The sequence below is a fragment of the Nomascus leucogenys genome, chromosome 6 (assembly GCF_006542625.1).
Source record: "Nomascus leucogenys isolate Asia chromosome 6, Asia_NLE_v1, whole genome shotgun sequence".
NCBI classification, from domain to species: domain Eukaryota; kingdom Metazoa; phylum Chordata; class Mammalia; order Primates; family Hylobatidae; genus Nomascus; species Nomascus leucogenys.
Window position 1 is genome coordinate 86,102,166 of NC_044386.1, and position 13,249 is coordinate 86,115,414.

At 45.5% G+C, this 13,249-nt stretch overlaps 1 pseudogene; it reads left to right on the forward strand.

Moving 5' to 3' along the window:
- The first annotated feature begins 2,420 nt into the window (after nucleotides 1-2,420).
- LOC100589507 lies at nucleotides 2,421-7,342 on the forward strand (annotated as a pseudogene).
- The last annotated feature ends 5,907 nt before the right edge of the window (nucleotides 7,343-13,249 follow it).

The following is a 13,249-nucleotide window of genomic DNA, read 5'->3' on the forward strand; positions in this document are numbered from 1 at the left end:
CAGCAGGAAGGCATTTCCCGGAATCTGGGAGGAAGCATGAGTCACCGGCCTGCTAAGTGAGCCCTGCGTGGCGACTGCGGCCCCAGCCCAGGAGGCCTGGAGTGCGGGGCCAGCCATCAGAGCTGCACCAGGCCAGCCCGCATGGACACACCCGCTGCCCAGGCTGATGCAGCCTCCAGGAATGCAAACAAAGCTGGGCGGAGGGGCCTTCCGAGGGCCAGGGCACTGGGCCAGGAAGGAGGCAGAAGCCTGCAGGAGAGGCCTGTGGAGGGGCTTCGGGCCTCAGACAAGCCCCTCTCTGGTGTTCTTGGAGCCCAAGATACCTGGCTGGTAAGGCTTCTATCTCTGGGTGTGACCTGGCCTAGCACTGCTAGCTCTGGCCTTCAGGCTCCTTGTGGGGCAGGGACAGGAGTTGCTCCTAGATCAGAGGTTCTCAAAGTTGGTCCCTGGACCAGCAGCATCAGCAGCACCTGGGAACTTGAGGGAAGTGCAGATCCTCGGCTCCCCACTACAGACCTACTACATCGGAAACCTTGGGGTGCAGCCCAGCGATCCACGTTTAACAAACCCTCCAGGCAATTCTGATGCATGCTCAAGTTTGAGGACCACTGCATGCAATAATCTGTGGGCCAATATCAAACCCACATCTGCTATAAAGAGTCATTCAACAAAGTGAGATCTAAGGCTTAAGTAGTGCTCACTGTGTGCCAGGTACTGAGCTGACTGCTTTGCGTATGCTAACTCATTTAATCCTCAAGCCAACCCATTGAGGTCAGGTTCTATGATCATTTCTCCATTCTACAGGTGATATAAATGCTGTGTTTTCACCAGAAGCCACAGTTCTGGGATCTCAGAAGTGATGGATGATCCCAGGCCCAATTCATAGATTGACCCATGCTGGCTAACTAGTATGGTAGCTGGCTGGCCATTCCCTGGGTAATTTTCTTAAAATGCCCTTCAGAAGCTGTCCTGCCACCTAAGAGGTGGAGCAGTGGGGAGAACCCTCACTCCAGAACTGGAGAATCAGGCAAGTGGAGTGAGAGAAGCAAGAAGAGGCCTGAAGGAAGTGAGGCCTGAAGGAAGTGAGGCCTGAGAGGAATGCACAGTCCCATAGGGAACTGTTTCTCCGAATGTGGTCCCTGGACCAGCAGCATCAACAATGCCTGGGAGCCTATTAGAAATGCAGAACCGTGGACCCTACTCAAGACTTGCTAAATCTGAATCTGCATGTTAATAAGATCCCCAGGGATTTGTGAGCACATTCAAGTTCAAGAAGTCCTGGATGAGGCACACCAGCAGATCCCTGACCCCTTCCCACTACAGGGTAATGGGGATCTGGGATCTGCACCATGCTCAGTCCAGCTCTATGGGGGCTCTGGCTCTCTCATTGGCACAAGCATCCCCTCAGTTAACCCTGGAACCTGAGGTCACTGGAGGAAGCCTCCAGTCCTTAAAACCCCACAGCCAAACTAGTATAATGAGTGAGATGCTCTCACCCTGCTGAGTCGCCACTTCCCAAGGTGGAGGATCTTCACTTCCTTTATTTCTTTTCCTAGAATGTGGGCTCTGGGTTCTAACCCAGGCTCCGCCACTTACTGACTGTGATCCTGGAAGTTGCTAAACGTCTCTGCACCTTGGTTTTCCTTTTCTGTAATATAGAGGTAACACATTTTCTAGATCATACCTTTTTTTGGAGCATATATCTAAGCAAATATATACATCATGCTTAGAAGAGTGGTTGGCACATACCGCCATTAACATTCGTCACTTGCTATCAGCCTTCCATCTTTCCCTCCTCTGGGTGGCCCTTGGGCTGGGGTGGGATGAAGGGAAGGTGGTGCTGACCTGTGAGGAGTCAGGGAAAGCAGTGCAAAGGCAGGGATACTGGACTGGAGGTGACTCTTCTAGGGGGAAGAAGGAAATGTGCTTGTGTAACACTGGGGTATGCCAGGCTCAGTGCCAGGCACTTTCTTCTCTTCCAAAGTTACACCAGAATAGTGCTGTTATTTTATAATCCTACAGATGGGGACGGAAGCCCCAGAAGGGCAGTGACCAGGCCAAGGTATTGCAGTTAGTGAGGGGTGGAGCTAGTGCTTGATGGGTCTGCCTGGCCAGCTTAACCTTAGCCACCCTCATGTGCCCCATGCTTCCTCCTCCACTGCAACCCAACTCAAGCCCTAGAGGGGGATCCAGAAGGCCAGGGCTGGCAGAAGAATAGGGAGTCTGAGAGCTCTTGGGCATGAAGCTTGTGGCTCCTTCCCTAGGGCCTTGGTTTCCCCTGGTTGGGTCTCCTTTTTGCAGGGCAGCAGGACAGGTCTACTGAATGGACCTATCATGGGTTTGGCTCCTCCTGGCTTTGCTTCCCCTGCACAGTTTTCTGTCCCCCTGTCCCATGACTGGGAGGCAGGCCTTTGGCAGATATGTTAAAATGCCAGCAGGGGGTACTTCTGGTTTCAGCTCTGATGTATAAAGAGTTTGGAAGTTGTCACACCCATCCTCACACCATGAAATAAGTTGAACAAACTGAAAGTCAACAATGTTTCTTAATTCTCTTCAGAGAATTAAGGTCACAGGGCAAACTGCCACTCTGAAATCTGGGGAGATGAGTGAATACAGCCAAGATCAGCTTACTTGAAGCAGAAACCACTGGAGCCAGGAACTGTTGGGAACACTTGAATTGTAATTTTGATGAATTTCTGGAAATTAAGAATGAATTTGCTTGAAAATTAAAAACTTCTGGGGGCCTAGTTGTAGGTCTCCCTTCAATACGTAAGTGGGTTTTACCTCCAGGAACCCCACCAGACTGACGTTGGGAAGATCAGAGGAAAAAAACCATTATTCCAGACAGAAAGAGTGGATAAATAACCATTTGAAATACCCCTACAGCTTTCTCAGTAACAAAGGCCAACCCTCCTGAGAAACTACTTTATCAGAGCCTTGTCTGACTGGAGCAATTAGACAACTCAACCCCCTCCATCCTTCCTGTCTGTCTTACTTCAAGAGAAGGGAAAAAAATAATGGAGACAAAAAATGCTTCTGAGGGTCACAGCCCAGGGACTCAGGCCAACCAAAAAAACTAAGATTTAATAATAAGAGTATAGAATGCCTCCTCTCCCCAACATTTTGTTTCCACCACCACAACAGGTCTTCAGTATAATAACAATGAATTACAAATGAAACAGCTGTAAGACACAGACTCTTTAAGAAGGAGTTCTTACGGAAGCCCAAAGTTAACCATGGAGAAAAAACAAACCAAGGAAATTAGAGGAAACCAAAGCCTTTGGCATCTATAGCTATAGCAAACCTTAAACACAGCTCAGCTATAGTAAGATTAAAATAAAAACTCAGGCTAAACATGGTGGCTCACGCCTGTAATCCCAGCACTTTGGGAGGCCGAGGTGGGCGAATCACTTGAGGTCAGGAGTTCGAGACCAGCTTGGCCAACACAGCAAAACCTCATCTCTACTAAATATACAAAAATTAGCCAGCTATAGTGGTGGGTGCCTGTAATCCCAGCTACTCAGGAGGCTGAGGCAGCAGGATCACTGGAACCCGGGAGGCAGAGGTTGCAGTGAGATGAGATTGCAACCCTGCACTCCAGCCTAGGTGACAAGAGTGAGACTCTGTCTAAAAACAAAAACAAAAACAAAAAAACAAACAAAAAAACACCAACACACACACACACACACACACACACAAACACAGAATTAGCTGGGCATGGTGGTGCGTGCCTGTAATCCCAGCTACTTGGGAGGCTGAGGCAGAAGAATTGTTTGAACCTGGGAGACGGAGTTTGCAGTGAGCCGAGATTGCACCATGGCACACCAGCCTGGGCAACAAGAGTGAAACTCCATCTCAAAATAAATAAACAAATAAGATACAAGTGCAGTGAATAGAAAACAATTACAAACACAATACTTAATAATCCAACTATATCAATAATCACTTTAAATACGAATGCGTTAAATGTACCAATTAAAAATAGGCTGTCAGAGGAATAAAAAAAGCTCTCTGTTGTCTACAGGAAGCCACTTTAACTATAAAGGTTAAAAGCAAAGAGACAAAATCTAACACTTGTTCATGACAAAACTCTCAAGAAAGTAGGAACAAAGGAGAATTTCCTCAACATGGTAAAGAATATTTGCAAAACCTTAGAGCTAACATCATGCTTAATAGTGAGAAATTAGATACTTTCCAGCGAAGGTCAGAAACAAGCCAAAGATGTCCCCTCTCACCAGTCCTATTCAACATCGTACTGAAATTTCTAGCTAATGCAGTAAGATAAGAAAAGGAAAGAAAAGGTCTATAGATTAGGAAGGAAGAAATAAAACTGTCTTTGTTCACAGATAACATGATAGTTTATGGAGAAAATCTCAAATAACTTCAAAAAAACGACTAGAACAAATAGCAAAGTTGCAAGACACAAAGTTAATATACAGGGCTGGGCGTGGTGGCCCATGCCAGTAATCCCAGCACTTTGGGAGGCTGAGGTGGGTGAATCACCTGAGGCCAGGAGTTCAAGACCAGCCTGACCAATATGGTGAAACCCCATCTCTACTAAAAATACAAAAATTAGCCAGGCGTGATGGCAGGTGCCTGTAGACCCAGCTACTCAGGAGGCTGAGACAGGATAATTGCTTGAACTCTTTTGGCAGAGGTTGCAGTGAGCCGAGATTGAGCCACTGCACTCCAGCCTGGGCAACAGAGCAAGACTCCGTCTCAAAAAAAAAAAAAAGTTAATATACAGAAGTCCATTGCTTTCATAGATACCAGCAATGAACAACTACAATTTGACATTAAAAATGCAGTAACACTTACCAAAAAAAAAAAGGAAAAAAAGAAAAAAATTATTTAGGTATAAGTATAACAAAATGTGTACAGGACCTACACAAGGAAATGATAAAACTAATGAAAGAGATCAACCATCTAAAGAAATGGAGTGTGCAGGAGTGGAAGTGCCCATTGGTGAAGGCAACCCCACCTCCCCTCCCCGTCCCTGCTCTGCCCACCTGGTCCCCGGAAGTCTGTGAGTGGCTTGGCTGCCTTTGATGCTGGGTCCTGGACCTGTTTGTTGGTCCACAGCCTTTGTCAGTCATCTTTGCGGGCCAGGTTGAGGTGCAACACAGGCCCAGGAGCCTCAGAGGAGGAAGAGGAGGAGGAGGAAGCTGTTGCAGGAGGCCCCTGTCATCCATCTTACTGAGGAGCTGTCAGGGCCGGGTGACCTCCCGCTCCCACCATCCCACGTCGCTGCCCTGAGGGGTGACCTGGGGGATTGTGCTGGTCTCCGTTGGACGAACATCGCAGGGCTGACAAGCTGCGCGAATGTTCCATTTAGCTGCTGCACCCCCGCCTACCCGGTGTATCTTCCTTCAGAGGCCATCACCTCATTGGTTGGCCTGTGAGGCCAGAGCACTGGCACACAGTGGCTATGGTGGTGCCATGTTTGGTGGTCACGGGACCTCAGGACCTTCCTGCGTGCTGCTGGCACTCATCTCCCCACCTTGGCGACTACTCCGTAGTCATGTCCCCCGAGGACAAGGACAAGAAGCTGGAGGAAGGCAGCCCCGGGTACAGCCCCACTGAAGAGGTGCCAGTGAAGTCTGTGGGGTAGAGGGTCCTGGACGGGCTGAAGCACTATTACCACGGCTTCTGCCTTCTCTGGATCGACACCAAGATAGCCACACACATGCTCTGGAGGATTCTCAGTGGCCACGTGCTGACCCGGAAGCAAAGGGAGTTTGTCCATGTCTGTGCTGACTTCTTTTGCCTGGTCCCTCTCCTCATCTTTGCGGTGGTGCTTTTCATGGAGTTGCTGTTGCCCATCATAGTGAAAATCTTTCCCAACATGTTGCTGTCCACATTTGAGACCCAGTCCATCAAGGAGGAGAGACCGAAGAAGCAGCTATGGGGGAGCTGGAACTGGCTAAATTTCTCCAGGACACCATCGAGGAGATGGCCGTGAAGAACAAAGAAGCCAAGGGGAGGACTGCCAAAGACTTCTCCATGTTTTTCCAGAAGATCCGAGAGACAGGAAAGACCTAACAACAAAGAAATCATGCGCTTTACCAAATTATTTGAGGATGAGCTGACCCTGGATAACCTCACCTGCCAGCAGCTGGTGGCATTGTGTGAGCTGCTGGGTCTCCAGGCCATAGGCACCAACAACTTCCTGTGCTTCCAGCTCACCATGAGGTTGAGGTCCATAAAGGCCGACAATGAGTTGATTGCTGAGGAAGGGGTGGACAGCCTGAATATCAAGGAATTGCTGTCGACATGTAGAACTCAAGGGATGTGGGCCCTTGGGGTCTCAGAAAACCACCTGAGGAGCCTGCTGAAGCAGTGGCTGGACCTGCATTTGCATCAAGAGATCCCCATATCACTGCTCTTGTTGTCCTGAGCTATGTATCTCCCAGACACCCTCTCTCCTACTGACCAGCTCAAATCCACCTTGCAGACTCTTCCAGAGATAGTGGTGAAGGGAGCCCAGGTGAAAGTGGACAAGGTGGAGGGTGAGCAGGTGGACAACAAAGTGAAAATGGAGGCCACAGTACAGGAGGAGATGGCCATCCAGCTGGAGCACAGGGAGAATGAGCTGCAGAAGCTATCTCAAAAAACGAAGTGGAAGAAGCCACCCCTGAGAGGCCAGTGGCTGACCAGCAGCCAGAAGTGCCTGATGTGATCCTGCCCTCAGAGGCCCTGAAGGACACTGCCCCTGTGCTGGAGATCTTGAAGGAAGAGAAAATAACTAAAGAAGAAATGGGTGTACTTAGCGACACGTGTTCTAAACTGAAGGAGCAAAATAAGTCCCTAACCAAGGAGGAGGAGCTGGAGCTGCTGAAGGAGGATGTCCAGGACTATAGTGATGACTTGCAGGAGATCAAGAAGGAAGTTTCAAAGACCAGCAAAGAAAAATGTGTGGAAAAATCTAAAGCCAGCAAGACACTGACAAAGAGAGTTCAGCAGGTGATCTGGCGGATAGACAGCTTGATCGCACAGCTGGAGATGGATCAGAGGCCTGGCAAGCTGGGCCAGGCAGAGGGCTCAGGGGGAGTAGGAGAGAGAAAGTCATCAGTATCACTGAGCTCATCAGCACCATGAAGTAAATCAAAAACATTCCAGAAAACAAGCTGATCAGCTTGGCCTCAACACTGGATAAAAATAAGAATGGCAAGGTCAACATTGACAACCTCATTAAGGTGATTGAGCTTGTGGACAAAGATGTTCATGTCTCTACCAGTCAGGTGGCTGAGATTGTAGCAATGCTGGAGAAGGAGGAGAGATGGAGGAGAAGAAGAAGGCTAAGGGAAAGGCTGAGGAGGAGGCTGCAGAAGTGAAGAATTAGGGCTGGTCTTGGCTCTCAGGCATGTTGGTAGCCCTGCAGGTGTCTGCCTCCATCCTGCTTCACTAGCTGTTGTAGTAATGACCATAATAGTGGTGGCTTTGAGGTGATTCTTTCTTTTTTTTTTTCAGTACTAGAAGAAATAAATTTTATTTTATTTTATTTATTTTTTTATTATACTTTAAGTTCTAGGGTACATGTGCACAACATGCAGGTTTGTTACATATGTATACATGTGCTGTGTTGGTTTGCTGCACCCATTAACTGTCATTTACATTAGGTATTTCTCCTAATACTATCCCTCCCCCATCCCCCCACCCCATGACGGGCCCTGGTGTGTGATGTTCCCCGCCCTGTGTCCAAGTGTTCTCATTGTTCAATTCCCACCTATGAGTGAGAACATGCAGTGTTTGGTTTTCTGTCCTTGCGATAGTTTGCTCAGAATGATGGTTTCCAGCTTCATCCATGTCACTACAAAGGACACGAACTCATCCTTTTTTATGGCTGCATAGTATTCCATTGTGTATATGTGCCACATTTTCTTAATCCAGTCTATCATTTATGGACATTTGGGTTGGTTCCAAGTCTTTGCTATTGTGAATAGTGCCGCAATAAACATACGTGTGCATGTGTCTTTATAGTAGCATGATATATAATCCTTTGGATATATACTCATTAATGGGATTGCTGAGTCAAACGGTATTTCTAGTTTTAGATCCTTGAGGAATCGCCACACTGTCTTCCACAATGGTTGAACTAGTTTACACTCCCACTAACAGCGTAAAAGCGTTCCTATTTCTCCACATCCTCTCCAGCACCTGTTGTTTCCTGACTTTTTAATGCTTTACTTCCAACTATGTGGTCAATTTTGGAATAAATGTGATGAGATGCTGAGAAGAATGTATATTCTGTTGATTTGGGGTGGAGAGTTCTGTAGATGTCTATTAGGTCTGCCTGGTGCTGAGTTCAAGTCCTGGATATCCTTGTTAACCTTCTGTCTCGTTGATCTGCCTAATATTGACACTGGGATGTTAAAGTCTCCCATTATTATTGTGTGGGAGTCTAAGTCTCTTTTAGGTCTCTCAGGACTTGCTTTATGAATCTGGGTGCTCCTGTATTGGGTACATATATATTTAGGATAGTTAGTTCTTCTTGTTGAATTGATCCCTTTACCATTATGTAATGGCCTTCTTTGTCTCTTTTGATCTTTGTTGGTTTAAAGTCTGTTTTATCAGAGACTAGGATTGCAACGCCTGCTTTTTTTTTTTTGCTTTCCATTTGCTTGGTAGATCTTCCTCCATCCCTTTATTTTGAGCCTATGTGTGTCTCTGCATGTGAGATGGGTCTCCTGAATACAGCACACTGATGGGTCTTGACTCTATCCAATTTGCCAGTCTGTGTCTTTTAACTGGGACACTTAACCCATTTACATTTAAGGTTAATATTGTTATGTGTGAATTTGATCCTGTCATTATGATGTTAGCTGGTTATTTTGCCTGTTAGTTGATGCGGTTTCTTCCTAGCATTGATGGTCTTTACAATTTGGCATGTTTTTGCAGTGGCTGGTACCGGTTGTTCCTTTCCATGTTTAGTGCTTCCTTCAGGAGCTCTTGTAAGGCAGGCCTGGTGGTGACAAAATCTCTTAGCATTTGCCTGTCTGTAAAGGATTTTATTTCTCCTTCACTTATGAAGCTTAGTTTGGCTAGATATGAAATTCTGGGTTGAAAATTCTTTTCTTTAAGAATGTTGAATATTGGCCCCCACTCTCTTCTGGCTTGTAGAGTTTCTGCTGAGAGATCAGCTGTTAGTCTGATAGGCTTCCCTTTGTGGGTAACCTGACCTTTCTCTCTGGCTGCCCTTAGCATTTTTTCCTTCATTTCAATCTTGGTGAATCTGACAATTACATGTCTTGGGGTTGCTCTTCTCGAGGAGTATCTTTGTGGTGTTGTCTGTATTTCCTGAATTTGAATGTTGGCCTGCCTTGCTAGGTTGGGGAAGTTCTCCTGGATAATATCCTGAAGAGTGTTTTCCAGCTTGATTCCATTCTCCCTGTCACTTTCAGGTACACCAATCAAATGTCTATTTGGTCTTTTCACATAGTCCTATATTTCTTGGAGGCTTTGTTCATTTCTTTTTACTCTTTTTTCTCTAAACTTCTCTTCTCGCTTCATTTCATTTATTTGATCTTCAATCACTGACACCCTTTCTTCCACTTGATCAAGTTGGCTACTAAAGTTTGTGCATGCATCATGTAGTTCTTATGCCATGGTTTTCAGCTCCATCAGGTCATTTAAGGTCTTCTTTACACTGTTTATTCTAGTTAGCCATTCGTCTAATCTTTTTTCAAGGTTTTTAGCTTCCTTGCGATAGGCTCGAACATCCTCCTTCAGCTTGGAGAAGTTTGTTATTACCAACTTTCTGAAGCCTACTTCTGTCAGCTCGTCAAAGTCATTCTCCATCCTGCTTTGTTCCATTGCTGGCAAGGAGCTGCGATCCCTTGGAGGAGAAGGGGCGCTCTGGTTTTTATAATTTTCAGCTTTTCTGCTCTGGTTTCTCCCCATTGTGGTTTTATCTACCTTTAGTCTTGGATGATGGTGACCTACAGATGGGGTTTTGGTGTGGATGTCCTTTTTGTTGATGTTGTTGCTATTCCTTCCTGTCTGTTAGTTTTCCTTCTAACAGGTCCCTCAGCTGCAGGTCTGTTGGAGTTTGCTAGAGGTCCACTCCAGACCCTGTTTGCCTGGGTATCACCAGCAGAGGCTGTAGAACAGCAAATATTGCAGAACAGCAAATATTGCTACCTGATCCTTCATCTGGAAGCTTCATCCCAGAGGGGCACCTGGCTGTATGAGGTGTCAGTCAGCCCCTACTGGGAGGTGTCTCCAAGTTAGGCTACACAAGGGTCAGGGACCCACTTTAGGAGGCAGTCTGTCCGTTCTCAGAACTCAAACACTGTGCTGGGAGAACCACTGCTCTCTTCAGAGCTGTCAGACAGGGACATTTAAGTCTGCAGAAGTTTCTGCTGCCTTTTGTTCAGCTATGCCCTGCCCCCAGAGATGGAGTCTACAGAGGCAGGCGGGCCTCATTGAGCTGTGGTGGGCTCCACCCAGTTCGAGCTTCCCGGCCACTTCGTTTACCTACTCAAGCCTCAGCAATGGCGGACGGCCCTCCCCCAGCCAGGGTTGCCACCTCACAGTTCGATCTTGGACTAGCAGTAAGCAAAGCTCCGTGGGCGTGGGACCTGCTGAGCCAGGCATGGGATATAATCTCCTGGTGTGCCGTTTGCTAAGAGTGTTGGAAAAACACAGTGTTTAGGTGGCAGTGTCCCAGTTTTCCCAGTACAGTCTGTCATGGCTTCCCTTGGGTAGGAAAGGGAAATCCCCCAACCCCTTGTGCTTCCCAGGTGAGGCAATGCCCCACCCTGCTTCAGCTTGCCCTCTGTGGGCTGCATCCACTTTCCGACCAGTCCCAATTAGATGAACCAGATACCTCAGTAGAGAAATGCAGAAATCACCGTCTTCTGTGTCAGTCACGCTGGGAGCTGCAGACCGGAGCTGTTCTTATTTGGCCATCTTGGAATGCCCCTCGAGGTGATTCTTAATGGCAAGTCTAATACTTTGTCTGAAATAAGTCAGAAGCTTCCATTTAAAAAAAAAAAGAAAGAAAATGGAGAGATATTCCAGGTTCATGGGTAGGAAAATTCCCTATCATTAAGATGGCTCTTCCCAACTTGTTCTATAGATTCAATGCAACCCCAATTAAAATCTCAGTGAATTATTTTTGATATTAACAGAACAGTCAACATAATTACTGAAAAAGAAGTCAGTTGACTGACATTACTTGACTTCAAAGCTTACTATAAACCTACAGTAATGAAGACAGTGTGATATTCATGAAAGAATAGACAAACAGGTCAATGGAACAGAATAGAGGGCCCAGAAATAGACCCATGTAAATATAGTCAACTGATCTTCGACAAGGGACCAAAGGTAATTCAATGGAGAAAAGATAGTCTTTTCAACAAATGGTGCTAGAATAACTGGGCATCCATATGAAAAAGAAAAAAAAAGGAGTCTAGACACAGACTTTTACACCTTTCATAAAAGTTAACTCAAAATAGATCATAGACCTAAATGGAAAACATAAAACTATAAAATTTCCGTAAGATAAGAGAAAATCTAGGTAACTCTGGGTTGGCAATGAATTTTCAGGAAAAAATGCCAAAACTATGAACCATGAAAGAAAAAATATTTAAATCGGACTTCATTAAAATTAAAAACTTTTGTTATGCAAAAGACACTGTTAAGAGAATGAAAAGACAAGCCACAGACTGGGAGAAAATATTTGCAAGACACATAGCTGATAAAAGACTTGTATTCAAAAGCCAACCTGGGCAGCATGGTGAAACCCCATCTCTACAAAAAATACAAAAATTAGCTGGGCATTGTGGTGCATGCCTGTAGTCTCAGCTACTCTAGGAGGCTAAGGCAGGAGGATTGCTTGAGCCCAGGAGGTGGAGGCTGCATTGAGCTGTGATCACTGCCACTGCACTCCAGCCCAGGTGACAGAGTGAGACCCTGTCTCAAAATATATATATGAAGAACTCTTAAAATGTAACAATAAGCAGACAGTCCAATTTTTAAATGGCAGAAGATCTGAATAGGCACCTCACCAAAGAAGATATACAGATGACATATGTATAAAAAGATGATCAACCTAAGTTATCAGTAAGGAATTGCTAATTGAAATAACAATGAGATACCACTACAGATTTATTAGAATGGCCAAAATCCAAACTGACAATACCACATGCTAGCCAGGATGTGGAACAACAGGAACTCTCTTCATTGCTGGTGGTAATGCAAAATGATTCAGCCACTCTGGAAGACAATTTGGCAGTGTCTCACAAAGCTAAACATGCTCTTACTACACAATCCAGCAGTCACACTCCTGGGTACTTATCTGGTTGAGTTGAAAACGTATGTCCACGTAAAAACCTTCACACATGAGTGCTTATAGAGCAGCTTTGTCCATAATTACCAAAAAGTGGAAGCAATCAAGATGTCCTTCAATAAGGGAGTGGATAAACTGTGGTACACCTCTGCAATGGAACATTATTCAGCGGTAAACAGAAATGAAGTATTAAGCCATGAACAGACATGGAGGAAGCTCAAATGCATGTTATTGCACTTCATCTTAGCCAAAGGCCAAGAAGCCATTCACATGCCTATTACGAAGGGAAAGAAGCCAGTCTGAAAAGGCTACATACTGTATGATTCTAACTGTTCCATAAAAGACAAAACTATAGGCTAAAAAATTTAATGATGTCCCGAGGTTTAGGGGTAGGGATGATTGGTGAAGCAAAAGGATTTTTGGGGCAATGAAACTATTCTGTTTCTAACAATATTCCGTAGAACTGAACCCAACACAAAGGGAACCCTGATGTAAACTATGGATTTCAGTTAATATGTATCAATATTGGTTCATTAGTTGCAAAAAATGTACCACACTCATGCAATATGTTAATATTGGAACTTTGTATTCTCTGCTTAATTATTCTCTAAAATTGTTACTAAAGAATAAAGCCTATTAATTAAAACAAAAAAAAAACCCAGCAAGGCAGCTCTTCAGAGTTCCATGGCCTTAGACAGTGACCACTGGCTAGGTGTACTTGGCATCCAGGCAACATCTGGAGGTTTTAGTATGTGACAGAGATCAAGTCATTGTTTAGGGAACAGGGCCTCTGGAGCCTGACAGACATGGGATATAATCCTGACTCTATCAGTCACCTGCTGTGTGACCTTGGTTCAGTCACATAACCTCTCTGAGCCTCAGGTCTAGGTCTCTCATCTGTAAAGTAGGGACAATAATCATAACTATCTTGTGGGTAGGGTGTTACAAAGATGAAAT